The sequence below is a fragment of the Macrobrachium rosenbergii genome, chromosome 6 (assembly GCF_040412425.1).
Source record: "Macrobrachium rosenbergii isolate ZJJX-2024 chromosome 6, ASM4041242v1, whole genome shotgun sequence".
Taxonomy (NCBI): Eukaryota; Metazoa; Arthropoda; class Malacostraca; order Decapoda; family Palaemonidae; genus Macrobrachium; species Macrobrachium rosenbergii.
In genome coordinates, this window is record NC_089746.1 from 29,861,189 (window position 1) to 29,873,349 (window position 12,161).

The 12,161-nt window shown below is 36.2% G+C and overlaps 1 protein-coding gene across 1 annotated transcript in view; it reads left to right on the forward strand.

The window, feature by feature from the left end:
• LOC136839408 (uncharacterized) overlaps positions 1 to 12,161 on the forward strand; it is a 200,424-nt gene that overhangs the window by 141,794 nt on the left and 46,469 nt on the right. The window contains exon 2 of the mRNA XM_067105406.1: positions 8,035 to 8,118. The gene's annotated coding sequence lies outside the window, so the exon portion shown is untranslated. The remainder of the gene's footprint in view (positions 1 to 8,034; positions 8,119 to 12,161) is intronic.

Consider the following 12,161-nt stretch of genomic DNA (forward strand, 5'->3'; position numbering starts at 1 on the left):
CATAATCATTCTCACTTTCCACCCAGGTCAGGACCGTCTATAACATAATCAGATTCTGAATCAGACGCAAACAATTTTTCCTATATTTCTTCGAGTTATATATATATATATATATATATATATATATATATATATATATATATATATATATATATATATATATATATATATATATATATATATATATATATATATATATATACATATATATATATATATATATATATATATATATATATATATACATATACATATATATATATATATATATATATATATATATATATATATATATATATATATATATATATATATATCATCAGACATGCTCCAAACTTTTATTCTATCATTTAGGGGAGAGAGAGAGAGTAAAACGTTTGGTTCAATAGTGGGTCTGAGACAGGTGTGTGGTGTTAGAAAATAAGCTTGCTTTATGCCAGCACGGGCTCTTGCTCTTAGAGCCCGAAAGAGTCATTCTGACATGCAAGCGTTAAAGATGGTCGGAATTAAGAGTTAAGGTTAATGATATGAAAGCCACAACGACGAGTTTGACATTTTTATGGATTTGGTGATGCATAAATTGGAAAAATTTTTAAGTTCTTACAGAGAAAATTTGTGAAATTCTGAAAAACGTAGAAAGAAAAATGTGAGGGGAGTTTGATATAAGCTGAAGAGTGAGTTCTGTCTGTACAGATCCGAAATGGACCTACAATTTCTTTTGCTTTGCCTCGGCCTAGCACCAGCTTTTGGCGCGCTTTCGTGCAGTGGAACCTCAGCGGAATCCGTCAAAAAGGGACCCTGGGCTGGAAGCCTCCTTTGGAATCAAGAATTTGCTTCTGGTTGCTGCTTTTGGATTAGCTAGCTCTGCAACAGGCAACATACTGGATAATATTGAGAAGCAGAAAATCGATGACGATGATTACAATGGAAAAGTTCAAGCACTGCAGGGAGAAGTTCGTCTCGAAAGAGAAGAGAGGAAGACTCTGACGCTGCTGAATGTCAACTTGACCAAAAGAGTTTATGGTCTGGAAAATGATCTTCAAGAAAATAGAAAGGAAAAAGAAAAGGAGGAGATACTGAAAAAAGAAAAGGAGGAGATGCAGTCGTACACAGGATGGTCCAACAAGCAGAAGATGGAACAGCAAGTCTTTGAGGACGAAAAGCAGCCGATGCAGGAGGTGGTGGCTCAGGAAAATGAACGAAATATGCTGGAAGATGAGATAATGAGGATGAAAGCAGAAAATAAGCGACTAAATAAGAGCGCTGCCGCTGTTCAAGAGCTACGTGATAACCTGAACAACAAAGTTATGAGCTTGACTTCCCATTTGGCAAAGCTCAGTTGTCAATTTCGTCTACAAGAGGAAGTAGCAGGTCAGCTGGAGACGGAACTGCGTGAGATGAGAAGATGGAGAAGAAAGGATGCAGATGACTAAACACATCAGAGGACAGGAAAAAGAACTCAACCTCTTTAAGGCTGAGAAGGAAAACCTCCAGTTCAACGTTCGAGAACTGCAGGAGCAAGTTGGAAAGCTGTCGAGAGAAAATGGCTTCCTTCAATGTTAGCTACAAGAGAAAGAAATGAAGCTTCGTCAGCAGGATAATTTACTGGAAGCGAAAGACCACCGGTTGAAGATAGGTGTACCAGACTACCAAAGCATTTTTCGTACCGAAGATAAAATCAACCAGTTTCTGCAAGCCTTGAGGAAGGACAATGTCATCAACGAAGAAACTTATCGTCAGCTATTTTCCACTGGCTCTTCTTATGGCGTTATGTATGGTCTACCCAAAATTCTTAAACCTGGTGTGGCTCCGCAAAATTTTTAGTCCCGTTGTCGGAACCTTTAACCAGGAACCAGTATGTTGTTCCCAACTGGAAAACATTAAAAGAATCTATACTTTCTCAAGATTCTGATACTTTTATGGCGGCGAGCTTGGATGTGGAATCCTATTTTACCAATGTTCCTGTTAGGGCGCCATTAACATAATTTTAGACAAATTGTTTCCCCACCCTGATTCACGTTTTCATAATTTTAGTCGTTATACTTTTAAATCTCTCTTAGAAATGGCGGTGCTGGATCCCGCCTATATTTTAATTATAATTGATATAGACAAGTGGAGGGCATGGCTATGGGGTCTCCATTAGGACCTAACTTTTCCAACCTCTTTATGTGCTCGCTGGAAGAGCTCTTTTAAGATGAGTGCCCTCTGTCCTTCCGCCCATTGTTTTATACAAGATGTTGACGATACCGTCACCCTTTCCAGGCGTAATTTTGACTGGGATTCATTCTTGGAGTGTGTTAACTCTTATCACCCAGATATTAAGTTTACCATCTTTCGTTTTTAGATGAACAGGTATTTAGAGAGAAAATCAGTTTGACACTGCTGTTTTTAGCAAGAAGACATTTACAGGTTTGAGAACCAATTTTCACAGCTTTTGTTTTCGTAACTTTAAATCTAACTCTATTTTTACTCTTGTATATAGAGCTGTCTCCCTTACGTCTAATTGGTGTGTCTTTCATCAGGAAATTACCTTTCTTTTAACATATTTTACCGACAACTGCTTTCCCACCAAGCTCGTCAACAGGATTATTTACGGGGTTTTAAATAGACAGCTATGCAATAGCGCCAATAAAACAAATGTTCTTAAGCTTCCTTTTTATGTCCGATTCCCTTATGTGAATGATGGTTCCTTTCAGGCCAAATTTACAAACATTGTACATAAATAATTTTGTGTATTCAGTTTCAAACTTATACCTATCATTCAACTCACAGTTGGTTCATTGTTTAGATTCAAAGATATTTGTACACCATACCCGGTACAGTGTGCAAATATTCTTGTCCCAGATGTGGTCTGGGAACTTACGTGGGTTCTTGTCGGAGGATGATGAAGTTGCGCTTACAGTAGACTCCCACAGGGGAGTTAGTTTTCGTACTGGATGTTCACTATCTAATCCTGAACAGCCCAGTATACACGAACATGGTAAAAAACAAAATTAATTCCCATTAAGTACGATGATTTTATTATTCTGGGGCAAAGCTCCAACCCAAATGAATTACTGATTCTTGAGTCTCTCTTTCTTTATCAAACAACTTGTTCCGCAATTGAACACCCTGTCCACCTCCACCCCCTTGTGCCTTTCTCAACCTATTGTTTTTATGTACATAATTTTAGTTTTTGCTTATCTTTTGTCATGGTAGGTCGACCCCCCAGTGCTCCTCAGATATTTCTTAACTCTGTCATTTCTTATGTAATTTTTATCTAAACTTTTTATCAACGTGTGCTTTTAATTTTTGGTGTCATTTTATGTCAGGCAATAATCTACTTTTACGTATATGTGCATTTTATATTTTTCACTTTAATTTATGTTAAGTGATTTATAGACAACTTACAAATTCATATTGCTCATTATTTTTATATATACAGATCCCTGAGGATGCATTCAGTTGAATGCGAAACAAGTAGGAATAAATTATAATACATAGCCATGTTTGTTCCTGCTCTTGCTCCCTGTGTATTATGTGTATATATGTATATGTGCATATATATATATATATATATATATATATATATATATATATATATATATATATATATATATATGAATATATTATATAAATACATATGTATATATACATATATAGATAGGTAGATAAATAGATAGATAGGTAAAACAATGCCCTCTAATTACGTTGATCCTACAAAAATTGCAACAAATGTATCTTGCCATCAATAAACATGATTAAATATATATCGTGAATCAAACTTTACATAACATGAAAATCCCAAAACCCTACCAAATTCTGCAACTGATGTGGAAGAGTTTTCCGATATGTATTGTACGCCAATATTATTTCTTAAAATCTCCAACACATGGCAGTAGTAGACGCCCAGATGCATTGTCTGCATAAGGAGTAGAGTTTACTTGGCGAGGGGTAAAGTCATTCTTTGCAGTGAAGTCCTACAAACCCCAATGACTAATTTCATAGATTTTTATTTTCTTGAAAAAATTTTTAATCTAAGCTTAAGCACTAAATTTACCTCGTGATTTTTCCACTCTGTTAACAGCCATTGGTTTTGTTTGCTCAATCTTTTTATTATATTAAAAACGTCTCCGCAGAAGCAAATTCTTTGGAAATCATTTACTGTTTAGCTTAAACTGAAGCTTTTTGTAATTTATGGAAGATAACAGATCTTGACTAGTAATCTTACGATGCTTCTGTTACCCTCGGATTATTTTCACTGTTTCCAGCTTATGGTGTAAGTTTGAAATAATGGCTCAGTCCTCACAACTCCAATTTCAGTCTTGACTAGATCCGATTTCAGTCAATGAAGGAGATGAGGCCCCGTAGACTTTTCTTTGAAAGCACTTTCTGTACTTTAAATCTTGTCGGAGTTCAGACAGGAAAGCTGGTATTAATTAAAAGGTGCTGAACAACGATGTTTGATTAATCACGAAGGTCAGATTTTGGTTTCATATAATATTTAACATTTTGCCATAAATGAGATTATTTATCATCTTTTTTCATATCACTGAGTCTTTCAACTCCAAGAAACATCAAAAACAATAAAATTTACCAGCCAGGTAAAGAAAAAAAAATACTCACAAAAAATGAGAAACAATAAAAACATTATAAAATAAATACAGACTGAACATATGTCCAAACGGCTCGACAATATCCGGTACGTGATGCAAACCCCAGTCTACATTCTTGAAATACAGGAAATCCCAACAATAAATGCAGGTATCACGATGATATGACATAACAGCGAAAGATCATTCGGTTCGTATTTTCATGAGTAGAATATAAGATTCATCAAGCACCATTTCACCACCAAAATCCTCAGAGACTGTAATTTTCGTGTGCAATACTGGTCTGTTTTACTGCTGCAAGAACATTAAATTTTCTTTTAAGGTTTAAATGCTTGTGGTAATCAGGGCTGACTTTCATTGAGAGTAAGCTCCGTGTTTCCCATACAGAATCAGAAAAATGCAAATATGAGATGTGATTATTCTTTCATTTCACTCTTTCTGAAAATGGTTTCTTGCTGTGGACTGACATTTTTGCAAACTAAAATCTTTTATATTCGCACAAAGGGTTTGCTAAGGGAACCTAAATTACTACATATTTCTGGTTAAGAGGTAATAGGCAAGAGATAAAAGTTGAAATCAGAATAACAAGAGTGGTTCAAGAAACCAAAGAACGTAAAAATCGAATAAAAAATAATGGAATATGATCATGACTATCGAGGCTTTGTGCTGTGTATGAAATAAGGAGTCCCGTCCCGTTGTTATGTATGTTTTACACACACACACACACATATATATATATATATATATATATATATATATATATATATATATATATATATATATATATATATATATATATATATATATATATATATATATATATATATATATATATATATATATATATATATTTAAGGAAATGTCAGTATAATCAGCCGCCTAAAATGACAGACTCACACAGAAACCTATTTTCAAGATTTCATGAGCTAATCATGGTTTTAAGAATAATAAAATTTTTGGCGTCATTTATTTTGCTTATGGTATTTTGTAGATAGTTGTGAAGCACTTAAAGTATCTTATTGATATCAAGAAGGTGACATTTCGACAATGTACACATGACCTGTTATTTGTTTTGTCTTGTCATCGCATCGTGATCTCGGTAGTACACTCTGAATTTTTCTTTGGGATTCTAAATTTATGTATGTCATGATTATATCACGTGTCAGAAAATGACGACACGTTTTTTTTTTAAGTCCCGGTCGTTGCCATCGACAGACTTTTTAATTCTGTTTTTTCATCTGGACTCGATTACTTGTTCAAGGCGAATTTATTTTTTGTTCAACGAATTCGTGCATTTCATTGCCTCTGACAAGTCTCTCGAAAGAAAAAAATGGCCTAAAATTGAAAGTACAGAGAAAAAATTCCGAGGTAAGAGAAGTAATTTTCCTGTGAAATAAATGGCAACTCTTTACAAAGAACATTATCTGCTTTTGTCCATTAAGAGTGAATAATGGAATCCAAACATACACTCGCACATTTGGTTGCAGGAGCAAATGATTGTCATTACTAAAAATGAAGCCTGGTGAGAGATTCTTTGAAAAAATCATAATTGCTGATCTTCCAAATACATTTTGATTAACAAGAAATTCAAAATGAATGACCAGTTGCAGGTGTTTGATCCTGCATTTTTGGATATCTCCAATAAGAGATGAACATAGAATAAAATTTATAGAATACATGCAGACAGCTAGATCCATGAACAACTGTTTTTATAAGTCAATAAAAACATAATACCGACAACAACCTTTCAAAGGTCATTTATCTTCTGCTCTAAATTTTGCATTTACAGTATCCTTTCAAGGGGCATTTATCTTCTGCTCTAAAGGCTTACCAAGAAAAAGTGAATCTAAGCACAGTCAAAACGATCAGAAGACTCTATATATAGACAGCATCCGGACAGGAAGAGCGAAATGGTGTCGGAAGGAAGTTGTGGTTTCCATTATCGCAACTGCGGTCACTATGCTTTAAACCGTCTAAGAAAGATTCCCCTCCTTCTTGTCAGTTCGATTACTTATTTCGCTACGGTGATGCTATGTCTAACTAACGTTTACCTTCTATTGGGCTAGTATATCTTTACAAAATATTGCTGCAGACTCTTGATCCCTCTTGTAATCCTGTTAAAGAGATGGTGCTCATTAACTCTTTAGTAAGTATAAAATATGCACCTCCTCTGCATGCAGATATCACCGCGCTTCCCCACTATTTCCTGGCGTCTGTCAGAATCTTCCGTACAAGAAAGTAAATGTAGAACATGAAATCGATCTCGATTTCACATTTCTAGGATTGCAATATAGGAAAATTATTTTCTAAAATGGATTAAAATCAAAGCACTCAGTCATAAATATATTCGGTATTTTCTCTTTTACGTATCAGTTTTTCCTTAATTTACTATCTGATTATTAACCTGATAAAGTCTCTCGATAAAGGTTTCCAAACTAATTTGGAGATTTGCATGATTTTAATTTGCTTAATGTTCCGACTTTACCAATAGATAATGGTCAGTAATAATGGTTATGTAAACAAGGGCATACATAGCCACATGATATGTAAATCCAATTTGGCAATCCCCATGACTTGCCCATTTTTATGTTTATTTTGGCAATATTTCTATCCCGAATTTATTCATATTCGGCATTTTTTATCACTTGCAGCACCAACCTGTTTGCTTGTATTGCCATTTCATGCCTGTTCTTTGGCGTGCCACTTGCCTGAACTCTTTTTGCTAATTCCCAACATTCATTTTTATAAATTGTGGTCTCTTGGGATCTCTCATCTCCATCCATACTCGCTTAGCACTTTATTGCTGGATGTACAAGCAGGCTAATCTACTATCTTGGGAAAGACGTGCTCTTGTGAAGGCAATGAGTGCTTTAGAGACTAATACTAATCGAATGAGGGAGGCTTATCTCCCAGTGCTGTGTCTGCTGGTTCGCGAAAAGTGACAAGACAAGTGAAAACTTTAGGTTAACATTTCTATCTCCGTTCCCCAAGCTTCTACCTATCCTGTCCAGGCCTAGCGACACTACTACAGCCTACTCTGACACCTTCCTCCAAAGTTTGAAAGATTGATAGGCACACAGCCAGTTACACTTTATTCATACCATTGTAGAGCTTCTTCGCCCACATGGCAGAGCTGAGCAGCATAGCCAAGAGAAGAATACTGTTGCAGTTACCAGCAGAAACTGCATCCTAGTCACCCCTACTGATAACTTCTTGTTGTGGTGAATATGAATGAAATCATATCTGAAACTTGAAGCTGAATCACAGGAAAATCCCCCAACCTGATGTCGTAAGTACCAATATCACCAGCAGCACAGCTGTCCACTTTCGCTCACCCACGCTTTTTTCTTTGTGCACATTCTAAGAAGCAAAGTTTATATTTTAGAAAAACTTACCAAACTTACACTCGTCTATAATTATATTTCTTGATATCTTCTTACAGGTAAATCTACTGAAAACTTCAACCTCATGCAAGAAAATTAGAAGTATTTACAGCCAGCCTTCAAGAATCAACAGTTAGTGTCAGGTAAGAGCAGAATTTTCCAAGAATTCTGTGTTTGTTCCCTTTGGCTGTTCTTGTATGTTGCTGTGAAATCCTTATATAAACTGTTTTGATATATTTTTTTAAGTAAAACACAGTTGAGTCCTTATATCCTTAGCTGGATATCCGATTCTGTGGTGGCGATATTTTCACCACATACAATGGCCAGCAGGCAATGAACTTTTAATTTCTTGATTTCCTAGTATAAGTGAATAGATAGAATAAAATAAGATTACAGAATAAAGAACTGAGAAGTTTAGATTTCCTTGAATGTATTTACGTAGATCTGATGAATATTTCAAGAAGACATTGTACTATATGCCTGAATTATGGTGATAGTTCATAGCACGTCAACATTCATCATGGCAGCTCAAAGCTCGTGGTACAGCCCACCAATCAATAAGCCAGGGGTTGAATGCAGTCAGGGACGTCATTATTAGTGTGTAGTTCTCTTCTGAAGGACATTCACTGTTGTCCTTGAAGAAAGGACACCACTAATTCTTCATTTGTGATGTTCATTGTTGGTTTTTTCTCTTTGAGGCATGCCGTCAATAATGCTGGCCGGCTCAGATTATGTTCCTCACGTTAAATGCGTGTTCTGGATGCCTGAGAGTGTACTTAGAGATATTTGCCGACGCGTTTGGCTGACTGCTCTGTCAAATGCTTCGTAATTGTGCCGTAATAAGGATATCTCCTACAATCTTTGTTTGTGTTATTACAATCATCACCTTCTTCATATTCTGTTTACATAAAAGTTTTCTGAGGTATTTGCCGATGTGTTTTGTGCTTTGTCAAGTGATTAAAATTGCAGTGATTATACAGCTCTTTCGTATTATCTTTAATTAATTCAATTAGTCAGTATTGCAAGGATTGTTTTTATACGTAAGATTATCTGACAGGACATTGGACTGTGAGTAATCCTATTTCAATTTGTATACCGAATTGACGTCAGAGGATTATATGCTCGTTATTTACCCTGTGTTTCTTCTAAACTTTTGTTCTAGAAATGAACGCAGGTCTTCACTGAGTATCACAAGTTATCAAAATAGTATTGACGTCAGTATCCTCAACTCTTTTGCAGATATCAAGTCCAAACAAAACTCTTGCCTCAGACAGACCTCCCTCTCTTTATGATCATTAAATCAAAATCCTTTGTTTTTACCATTAATTTCCTGTTAAACTCGTTTCATTGCATGGGTTTGTGCATTGTTTGTGTTTTTCTCGCTAGGCAGTTTCCGTAAATGGATATTGTCGGTTTGCTATTATTAAATTATTTGACTCATAAAAAAAGAAAAGGATGGATTTACTCTACATCTTTTCCTTAAGACCAACTCATGATTATGAATTTGAACGTTGGGATTTTAATACTTGAATACGGTGAAGGATAAATTTTATGAGAAAATGATGTGAAATTCATTAATATAACACATTTTAATGAGCTCGAAAATTTTTGGCAAATGGAATTAAATTTTCAAAACATAATATGCCGATGCATCATCATGAGTATATGAATTTTTTCAGCCTTTTCCTTTTTGGCGTTTTACTTTTGAAAGAGTTATGAAATTTTCGCTGTTGTTGTAAGAACTGACTTAAAACGTTATGAGCATAACTGATTGACAGCTCTGTTGAGTAGCATTATCACCAACATGCTTCGAGTGCATTGTGTACGAGAAAAAATTGCATGCAAACATTTTATTTAAGATTTTGCCACTATCAACAAATTTCAGGGCACAAAATTTCAAGTAATCACAGTTTTGTTTTTTATCTGTTTTTTATAACGTGAACATTAGGAAACACCAAGTAATGGGAAAAAATCGAATAAAAACAGGCAGTATTCCAAACAAAAAACAGATAGCTGGCAACTCTGCAAAACCTGCAACACAGCATGACAATGCAACATTCCCTTGACCGCTCAAAATTGATTTCTCTAGTTTTTGTCTCTGCTGTAAAGGAGATCCATAAAATGGGGAAAAGACGCCACGATGCCCTGCGTGGAAAAAGGGAATTTCCGTGTAAACGCTGAGGACGGAAGAAAGCATTAACTCCTATCACCCTTGGGCGAATTGGACTCGATAAAACTAGATATTTGCAGTGGTTGGTCGGTTGGTCTAGATGAAGCTTATCTCGTGCCACACGGGACCATGCTCTAAGGGTGAGAAGGTGTTCAAGGGTGCAGGATGCCTAATGTGAATCTCCGGACTCTATCCACCCAACAGAGACAATATTTTCAGAAAATTAAATATAGACATATTTTCCATCGGAAGAGAGAAAAAAACATTTACTACGGAATACCATTTATCCCAATTAGCGCAGCTTTATCATGGATGTAATGCCGGTGACTACTCAAAATGTTTACTTAGTTTTTTCAAAAATACCCATAATTCGAAAACATGCCTTCATGTTATCTAAGGACATTTCTTTGTTTCGCAGGTGCCTACAATGGTCAGTGCACCAATGAAGTGAAGCTTTCAAGTTTCAGTTTAAAAATCCTTTCATCTTTGTGGTGGCTGTCGAAATGGAAAAGGGTCCCAATTTGGGTTCAAGACCCCTATCGCACATTTGCCAGAAGAGCAACATAACTCAAAAATTGCTATTTTTCAGGAGAAGCGATTTAAATGTTAAAACTCCTTACTCTCTCTAGTGTAATAGTGACGTGTCATGCCCTCTAGCGGTTAGTATTACAAATACAAATAAGACGTTATTACCACAATATAGAACAAAGAACGGGCTATCTGCTGATATCAGTAGCTCAAAAAACACGTTTTTTGAGTTGCGTCACTCTTCTGCCAAATGAGCGATATGCCACGTCTTCCCAAAAGATTGAGCAGCCAGAGGGTTCGGGAATGAACTGCAAAATTACCTCGGACTGTGTGCTGCCGTACGCAGTCATGTACCCCAAAGAGGTTGATAACCCACAGGGTTCGGAAATGAGCTGCGGAATTACCTCGGACCGCGTAATGGTGAGCGAAGTCACCTTGCTATGCAGGGGCCGGATGGCAAGGAGCGGGCGGGGCGGCTGTGAGCGAACTGCAGTGCAATGGTATTCCGGGAAATCCCGAGCGAGGGTCTTACGCACTTGGGCACGATCGTCTGCTTGGCATCATTGCAAAATATCTAGTTACGGGTAATGGAAATCCAAATTAACTACATGATTAGTAACAGAAAAGTAAACCATTCTTCGTGTTTTCGGTGGGAAAATGGAAGAGTTTATTATGAATAATCTAAACTTAATATTACCAGTTTGGAGAAATGAACCTTGCCATTTCTCAAGCAAGTGAAGGCAAACTTCCACTTATGCATATCTTCAGTATTTTTTTGGGGGGGAGGTTTGGGTGGAGGAGGAGGCTGCAGGTAAGGGGAAGATGGCATTGAGAACGGTTTGACGTAAAGAGAAGCGAGAGTTAAAAATAAAATTCCTACTCATATTGTCATAGCTAAGGCATTAGCCTAGTGCTACCGAAAAAAATTTAAAATTTCGAAATATGAATCAGTGTCCTATATCGTCAAAAACGGCTAAATGACAATAAACTGCGTTATAGATATATCCAAAAACTGTTGATCCGAGATTCAGTTCTACTGAAAAAGCCACAAAAAAATAGTTGAACAATTCAGAAGAACAATCTCTGAAGTTATGCAAACAGGAAAAGAAGAGAGAACCCTGGAAATAAAATCGAAGTTACCTCACGCAAGACAAGACGGCAAGTATCCTCGAGTGCCTGGGGGAATCTAATTAACCGCTTGAGAGTGGAACGGTGAAAAAACCTACCAAAGCAGGGAAAAGGCAGTTTCATCAATACCATTTCGAAAGATCCAACAAGCCGTCGTCAGCGATGAAAATGAACGTCGTGATTATTGGACCTTATGTTGGAAGTGTCACTTAATGTTTCTTAGCAACATTAAACATCAACTTTTGTGGAGTCAGAACCAATATATCTGCCAAGTCCAAAAATCAGTAATATTAATACAGGTGAATAAAATCAAGTTTAACAGGAAAACTACGATAAGGAGCAAGCAAGAAATGACAACCG